We start from the raw sequence: 9,112 nt of genomic DNA, 5'->3' as shown, positions 1-9,112 counted from the left end.
GTCTTACTGCCTAATTAGAATCAAATTAGCCAGTAAAATGTTTTGGCTTCAAACCAATCCTGGCTTTGGAGCCCGCTTGCTGTCAGGTGGGGAAAGGAGGTGACTCAGGTGAGTAACTGCAGTGCACTGGGAACTCAAACCCATCTGGAGGGTGGACAAAGAACTGGGTGTGAATTGATGGTTATATCCTGGGAAAACGATAGGTTTAAGACAGGGTGATCGCTGACTCGATCCTTCCATGCATTAAGGGTGTATTATAGACATCACCTGCATTGAGACATCACCTGCATTTTTGAGCGGGGAAGGAACTAATTCACTGAACTCCCATACAGAACTATTCCGGCTGTTTCCCTTTTATTCTGTCAGGAAGTGCTTTAGACCAAGTGGAATTTAGACTTATTCAAGCTGCTTCCCTGTTGTCCTGCTGGGAGATGCCTTGCTGGAGCCCTATCTGAATATTTACTGAAATTTGGGGGTTCCCTTATGGATGTCTATATGGTTTGGTATCAGGAAAGGGGAACCTACAAGTGGACATGGCTTAGTAAAATGCCCAAGGCATACCTGAGGTTGACCCTGCATAGACTATGAAATGACCCCAAGCTACCCCACGCATTCAGCTTTCTATCTTCAAGAATTAAAGTGCAGGGTAGCAAGATGATGTGTTGGACTACAAGTCATTGCAATGTCTGGGTAACCAGTCTTGAGTTCCTGCTATGGAAAAAGGCAGGATAGAAATGTAGTATATAATAATATACTACAGTTAAATATATAATAAATATATTAAAATACATTATATATTATTATATATAATATATAATAAAAATAAATAATAGGGGGCACAATTAGTAGGAAATGAGTTGCATGTGGGAGTCTGTGAAGGGTCTCCACTCCATCCGATTTATCGGAAGCTCTTGCCTGGGAAATGAATCTGTATTACAAAATTACATCTCAGAGTTTAATATTTATAAAATTTCAACGTCAAACATTTGGAGAAAACCCTCCAGGCATATCTGTGTGTACTGTGGCTGGCATCTGATCCCACATGATATACTGCAAACACCTTGTTCCCCCCCCCTCCAGGATTCAGAAGGCTTCAGTGTAATTTATTCCAATCAGGATGTTCTTTGAGAAATGTGCTGAATGGTCTTCAGCTGTTGTAGCAAAATGCCTTCCCTCCTTTTCAGGATCTCCCAGATGTCTTGGTGACAGAACACTTTTTAAACAGAGATGGAGGCAGCTCTGCCAATGATTAGCAGGCTGTGTGGAAGAGAGAAGCATCCCCCATCACAGGAAAGAGGGAGACAAAAGGGGTTGATTGGAATTGAGAAACACTTCCCTGCTAAAGTTGCTATTTCAGTAGGATATTGAGGATTTTCAGATTGCTTCCTTTGGTCTTTTATGCATGGCTGTTTCACTTGCCGTCACCCCTCCGACGACTTCGGGTCTGGGATATGCATGCTGTTTTGCCTCGCCCTCTCCCTGCGTTTCCCTGCATTTTGCCTGTGTTTTGAGGGTCCGGTTTTATCTCGAATTTGGAAAATGGGCAAAATGCGGGGAAATGCAGTAGGAGAGCAAGGCGACCTCTGGTGGTGGAAAATGGCATGCATAATCCAAACAAAGACCCGAAGTCGTTGGAGGGGTGATGGCGAGCGAAACAGCCACGCATAAAAGACCTCAGTGAATTTCAGTGGGACTACTTCGGACTAAGCGGGTTGAAGATTGTGGGTGGATAAAAATGATCATATAAAAGAGCTTTTTAAGCAGGTTCATGCACACCACAGCAGCTCTATATGGATCGGCATGATATGCCACAGGTAAAGACTAAGTGGTCTACAGGAAGATAGCAGTAGAGCAACTACCTCCAGTTACTCAAGTATTGCATAACATCCTATAGAAGAAGGCAAAATGAAATGATTTTATGGCAGTAATGATTTTATGGCAGCCAAATGATTTTATAGCAGTAATAAAAATATTGAAACCCTGACTGGATAAATATAGAGAGGATTGAACTATCTATGACCATTAGCCATAACAGGTTAGAATGTAAGCTACAGGCAGTGTAGGTTTCATAACTGAGCCAAAATAAGGGAGATGACCATGGCCATCCAGCCATGATTGGGAGTCTTCCATGGGCATTTAGTTGGCATCCAGATAACTGGGCTAAATGGCCCCTTGGTCAGATCCAGCAGAGCAATTCTTGCCTTTTTATGTTGCATTCAATGAATTTAGAAGCCTTCTATTGGACAAGGATACCTCCTTCCATCAACTGTTGATGTATCAAGACATTCAGATGTAGCCATACCCAGTTTACAATCCAGAAGACACATCCAGTTTATTTATGTAATTTTGCTTGTCTAGTGCAAGGTTCATCATAAGAGATTCTGCAAGGTGTAACTGTTACCTTTGCAAGCTAGTTATTAGGTTTCGTTAAACTCTATTTTGCACAAATACACTGTGACAATTGACACATGAAGGGGTATTTGACTAGCTTAACCCCTCCACATCTGTCCATATTGCTGAAGGGATCAGTATTGGATCTGTCTGGATTGCATAGCTGCCTTTCCTCCTTTCATGTTCAAAGGGAAATGTGAAATGGAATTTGTCACGACATGGTGCACTTCATTATGACAGCCAAACTATGCCCAAAACAGTCACGGGAGGAAATATTTATTGGAGCTGTAATACAAGGGGAAGGACTAGCCTGTGTGAAATCTTCATTCATCTCCGTTTCCTTAATAAAAATGGCAACCCAATGGACAGCCTTAAATTCCAGTAGGGAAAAAAGACAGGCACAATATAGGTACCTATCCTTTTCTCCTTTGCAGTGCTTAAAGAAGCCCAAAGGAACCATTTCAGGTCAGGGAAAGAGGGTAGTGGGGAAGGATTAATTCCCCTGCCCTTCCTCTGTTCATGCGCCAAATCCAGATCACCTCCATACCTATTACTCAACTAAAGCTCCAGTCATGGAGCTCAAAAACACCATCTGTAATTCCGTCCTAAGATTCAGAAAAAGGGCACATCATTGCACTAAGATATCTGAAGCTGGGCTGCTTGATTTCCCATTTTAATAGCTGCATGACAGGAGGTAATCAATTGATGCAAGGGTTTTTTTTCCCTCTCAGCAGCTGCATGCATCAAAGGCCTCATCCATTAATTATGATTTATTATGTAAAGTTAAAGGCATGGAGCTTCCACTCAGAAAAAGTTGGCAACTCTACTTTGCTTGCTTTCCCATTTTAATAGCTGCAGGACAGGAGGTAATCAATTGATGCAGGGTTTTTTCCTCTCAGCAGCTGCATGCATCAAAGGCCTCATGCATTAATTTCGATTTATTATGTAAAGTTAAAGGCATGGAGCCTCCACTCAGAAAAAGATGGCAACTCTGCTAGGGCTGTTGAATTAAAAAAAAATCAGTATAGTTTGGATTCGGCTGAATTCGGCCCATTTAGATTCGGCATATGCCGAAGTCCGAACTCCCCCACTTCGGGTCCATGCAATTCGGCGGGAATTCAAAGTTCAGAAAAAAATTCAGCCGAATAAAGCCATTAAAAACACAACTGCGCCTTTCCGCGGCTCTGGGGGGGCATTTTTGGGGGTAGAGGTCCCAAACTTTCAGCAGAGCTTCAAAGGACGTTTCTTGAAAGACCCCCCAAGTTTTGTAAAGATTGGGTCAGGGGGGGCTGAGATATGGGCCCCGAAAGGGGTCCCCCCACCCTTAATGTGCATCTCTGAGCAGAGCTTGCCGCCCACGCACAAAGCTCCCAGCCCCGACAAACAGCTGAGAAGTTTTGTATGAATGAGGGAAAACCTGAAGACACACAACTGAAACCCCCCCCCCTCAAACCAGGGAGAGAGAGACTCGAGGGGGAACACACACCCCAGGCAGAACCGGCAAAAGCCCCCTTTGGCTTCCCCCCACACAGAAACTGCTCCCTCCCCACACACACACAGACTCTGCTTCCCCCCCCCACACACACACAGGAGAAAATTATAGATTAAAGGCCCCAAAGGGGTCTTACTGTGGCTGTCTTCTGTTCCATCAGGACAGCTGGGGAGGACTGGGTAATCCAAGACGTTTCCATTTAGGCACAGGACGTTTTGCTCTGGAGGAGATGCATACAGGATCCCATTCATCCCAATAGGGAAAAGGAGAAAGGGTTAAGCCCATATCTCGGGACCCCCTGACCCAATGTTTACAAAACTTGGGTGGTATCTTAAGAAGGATTGTCTGAAGCTATACAGAAAGTTTGGGGGCTGTATCCCCTAAAAAGCGCCCCCTGCAGCCACGTAAATGGAAAAGGGGGGAGGGAAAAGGGGTGGAGCCCATATCTCGAGACCCCCGACCCAATGATTACAAAACTTGGGGGTATCTTAAGAAGGCTCATCTGAAGCTCCACTGAAAGTTTGGGGTCTGTACCCCCAAAAATGCGCCCCCTGCAGCCATGGAAAGAAAAAAGGGGGGAGCCCATATCTCGGGACCCCCTGACCCAATGTTTACAAAACTTGGGTGGTCTCTTAAGAAGGCTTGTCTGAATCTCTGCTGAAAGTTTGGGGTCTGTACTCCAAAAAATACGCCCCCTGCAGCCACAGAAAGGAGTGAATGTGCACAAGCACCCCCCCCACACACACACAGGAGGATTTCCCTCTCTCTCTCTCATCAGCTGATTCCTCCAGTACTCAATCCTGACTGATTGGCCAGAAGAAGACCCAGCTTGGCCACCGATTGCCCGGGGGAGGAGACTGCTGCTTACTGACGGTTATGCTGCTTACTGACGCCCTGAATTTGCTGGATTTATTCGTGAACTCCCGAACTCGCTGAATTCGGCCCCCCCGGTTGCCCGCCATTTTTGAGTTCGGTTCATCCCGAACTAAAAACCACCGAATTAGGGGAAATTCGGCTGTTTTTCAGTTCAGGCCGAACTGAATCAACAGCCCTAAACTCTTGCTTTGTGCAGTACTAATATAGACTGATGACTTAGGTACATTGCAGGTTTAAACTGGTTTAATAGTCATTCCTTCTCCCTAGGTCACCCTGGGAACTGCAGTTCTGGGCTACGGATGGGGCTCTTCAACAAATAATTGTCCTTTTGCTAAACTATGGTCCCCAAGAATTCTTTGGGGGAAGTCAAACAGGTATAAAACCACATAGGTTTGTAGATTTGAACCTGCACCTCCGTTTGGCCTATTCCAGCACTCTAATTGTTACACCACACAGGTTCTGAGTTCTAATATCCTTCCCTTTGTATCAACTAGGATGTCTTCTGCAGAATGAGTGCCTGCTAGATATGTGCAAAATATCGTTCAGTAAAAGATCTCTGGAAATCCCAGCTTTGTAAATGTGTTTGGCTTTAAATGGGGAATATTACTTTTTGCTTCCTTTCTCTCTTTATAATTCTGTCACAGCTAAGAAGAGTTGCTAATGCATAGGTTAAGGGGCAATGTCTCTTATCAGCCAATCATAAATGAAGATAAGCTGATTTGGAGATGGTACATTTACTAGGAATAAAATAGAGGCAAATGAAATTATTAAGCTGAGAGGAATTACGGGGGCACTTCTTCCTGCCATGTAACAGATTGCAGTCTTTTCTCACAGCGACTTTGTGTCACATAAAAGAATTCAAGAAACAGAGGGAGACCAAAGCTTCACAGTGCGGTGTAAAATGATGACCTCTACAAGCGCTTAATTTTTAAAATAAAAAGTACAAGGAAATAGGGCTGTCAAAAAAAAAAATTCGGTACAGTTCGGATTCGGCCGAATTTGACCCTTGTGGGGTTGGTACGTGCCGAAGTCCGAACTCCCCCGCTTCGGATCCCCGGTAATTCGGGGGGATCCGGAGTTCGGGGGGAAATTCGGCCGAAGCGCGCCTTCAGGGATTCCCTGAAGGCGCGCGGGGGCCCTTTAAACTCATCTGAGCCTCCCAGCTGGGAGGCGCAGATCAGTTTAAAGGGCAGCCGCGCCTCTCCAGCGGGCTCCGCTGGAGAGGCGCGGCTGTCATTGAAACTCATCTGCGCCTCCCGCCCGGGAGGCGCAGATGAGTTTCAATGACAGCCCGCCCCCCTTCAGCGGGCTACCCTGAAGGGGGGGGGCTGTCATTGAAACTCATCTGCGCCTCCCGGGCGGGAGGCGCAGATGAGTTTCAATGACAGCCCGCCCCCCTTCAGCGGGCTACCCTGAAGGGGGGGGCTGCCATTGAAACTCATCTGCGCCTCCCGGGCGGGAGGCGCAGATGAGTTTCAATGACAGCCCGCCCCCCTTCAGCGGGCTACCCTGAAGGGGGGGGCTGTCATTGAAACTCATCTGCGCCTCCCGCCCGGGAGGTGCAGATGAGTTTCAATGACAGCCCGCCCCCCTTCTGCGGGCTACCCTGAAGGGGGGGGGGGCTGTCATTGAAACTCATCTGCGCCTCCCGCCCGGGAGGCGCAGATGAGTTTCAATGACAGCCCGCCTCCCTTCTGCGGGCTACCCTGAAGGGGGGGGCTGTCATTGAAACTCATCTGCGCCTCCCGCCCGGGAGGCGCAGATGAGTTTCAATGACAGCCCGCCTCCCTTCTGCGGGCTACCCTGAAGGGGGGGGGCTGTCATTGAAACTCATCTGCGCCTCCCGCCCGGGAGGCGCAGATGAGTTTCAATGACAGCCCGCCCCCCTTCTGCGGGCTACCCTGAAGGGGGGGGGCTGTCATTGAAACTCATCTGCGCCTCCCGCCCGGGAGGCGCAGATGAGTTTCAATGACAGCCCGCCCCCCTTCAGCGGGCTACCCTGAAGGGGGGGGCTGTCATTGAAACTCATCTGCGCCTCCCGCCCGGGAGGCGCAGATGAGTTTCAATGACAGCCCGCCCCCCTTCAGCGGGCTACCCTGAGGGGGGGGCTGTCATTGAAACTCATCTGCGCCTCCCGCCCGGGAGGCGCAGATGAGTTTCAATGACAGCCCGCCCCCCTTCAGCGGGCTACCCTGAAGGGGGGGGCTGTCATTGAAACTCATCTGCGCCTCCCGCCCGGGAGGCGCAGATGAGTTTCAATGACAGCCCGCCCCCCTTCTGCGGGTTACCCTGAAGGGGGGGGGGCTGTCATTGAAACTCATCTGCGCCTCCCGCCCGGGAGGCGCAGATGAGTTTCAATGACAGCCCGCCCCCCTTCTGCGGGCTACCCTGAAGGGGGGGGCTGTCATTGAAACTCATCTGCGCCTCCCGGGCGGGAGGCGCAGATGAGTTTCAATGACAGCCCGCCCCCCTTCTGCGGGCTACCCTGAAGGGGGGGGCTGTCATTGAAACTCATCTGCGCCTCCCGCCCGGGAGGCGCAGATGAGTTTCAATGACAGCCCGCCCCCCTTCAGCGGGCTACCCTGAAGGGGGGGGCTGTCATTGAAACTCATCTGCGCCTCCCGCCCGGGAGGCGCAGATGAGTTTCAATGACAGCCCGCCCCCCTTCAGCGGGCTACCCTGAGGGGGGGGCTGTCATTGAAACTCATCTGCGCCTCCCGCCCGGGAGGCGCAGATGAGTTTCAATGACAGCCCGCCCCCCTTCAGCGGGCTACCCTGAAGGGGGGGGCTGTCATTGAAACTCATCTGCGCCTCCCGCCCGGGAGGCGCAGATGAGTTTCAATGACAGCCCGCCCCCCTTCTGCGGGTTACCCTGAAGGGGGGGGGGCTGTCATTGAAACTCATCTGCGCCTCCCGCCCGGGAGGCGCAGATGAGTTTCAATGACAGCCCGCCCCCCTTCTGCGGGCTACCCTGAAGGGGGGGGCTGTCATTGAAACTCATCTGCGCCTCCCGGGCGGGAGGCGCAGATGAGTTTCAATGACAGCCCGCCCCCCTTCTGCGGGCTACCCTGAAGGGGGGGGCTGTCATTGAAACTCATCTGCGCCTCCCGCCCGGGAGGCGCAGATGAGTTTCAATGACAGCCCGCCTCCCTTCTGCGGGCTACCCTGAAGGGGGGGGGCTGTCATTGAAACTCATCTGCGCCTCCCGGGCGGGAGGCGCAGATGAGTTTCAATGACAGCCCGCCCCCCTTCTGCGGGCTACCCTGAAGGGGGGGGGCTGTCATTGAAACTCATCTGCGCCTCCCGCCCGGGAGGCGCAGATGAGTTTCAATGACAGCCCGCCCCCCTTCAGCGGGCTACCCTGAAGGGGGGGGGCTGTCATTGAAACTCATCTGCGCCTCCCGCCCGGGAGGCGCAGATGAGTTTCAATGACAGCCCGCCCCCCTTCAGCGGGCTACCCTGAGGGGGGGGGCTGTCATTGAAACTCATCTGCGCCTCCCGCCCGGGAGGCGCAGATGAGTTTCAATGACAGCCCGCCCCCCTTCAGCGGGCTACCCTGAAGGGGGGGGGCTGTCATTGAAACTCATCTGCGCCTCCCGCCCGGGAGGCGCAGATGAGTTTCAATGACAGCCCGCCCCCCTTCAGCGGGCTACCCTGAAGGGGGGGGCTGTCATTGAAACTCATCTGCGCCTCCCGCCCGGGAGGCGCAGATGAGTTTCAATGACAGCCCGCCCCCCTTCAGCGGGCTACCCTGAAGGGGGGGGGCTGTCATTGAAACTCATCTGCGCCTCCCGCCCGGGAGGCGCAGATGAGTTTCAATGACAGCCCGCCCCCCTTCAGCGGGCTACCCTGAAGGGGGGGGCTGTCATTGAAACTCATCTGCGCCTCCCGCCCGGGAGGCGCAGATGAGTTTCAATGACAGCCCGCCCCCCTTCAGCGGGCTACCCTGAAGGGGGGGGCTGTCATTGAAACTCATCTGCGCCTCCCGCCCGGGAGGCGCAGATGAGTTTCAATGACAGCCCGCCTCCCTTCAGGGGACCCCGCTGAAGGGAGGCGGGCTGCCCTTTAAACTGATCTGAGCCTCCCAGCTGGGAGGCGCAGATTAGTTTAAAGGGCAGCCCGCGCCTTTCAGCGGGCTGCCCTGAAGGGGGGGCCGAATTGGCCGAATTTATTCGCGAACTCCCAAACTCGCTGAATTCGGCCCCCCCGGTTGCCCGCCAGATTTGAGTTCGGATCCGTCCGAACTGAAAATCACCGAATCAGGGGAAATTCGGTTGATTTTCAGTTCGGACCGAACCGAATTGACAGCCCTACAAGGAAACAGGAAGTGATTCTTTTAGGGTGGCAAATTCC

This window comes from Euleptes europaea, chromosome 7 (genome assembly GCF_029931775.1).
Source record: "Euleptes europaea isolate rEulEur1 chromosome 7, rEulEur1.hap1, whole genome shotgun sequence".
NCBI classification, from domain to species: domain Eukaryota; kingdom Metazoa; phylum Chordata; class Lepidosauria; order Squamata; family Sphaerodactylidae; genus Euleptes; species Euleptes europaea.
Note: the sequence above shows the minus strand (reverse complement) of the source record.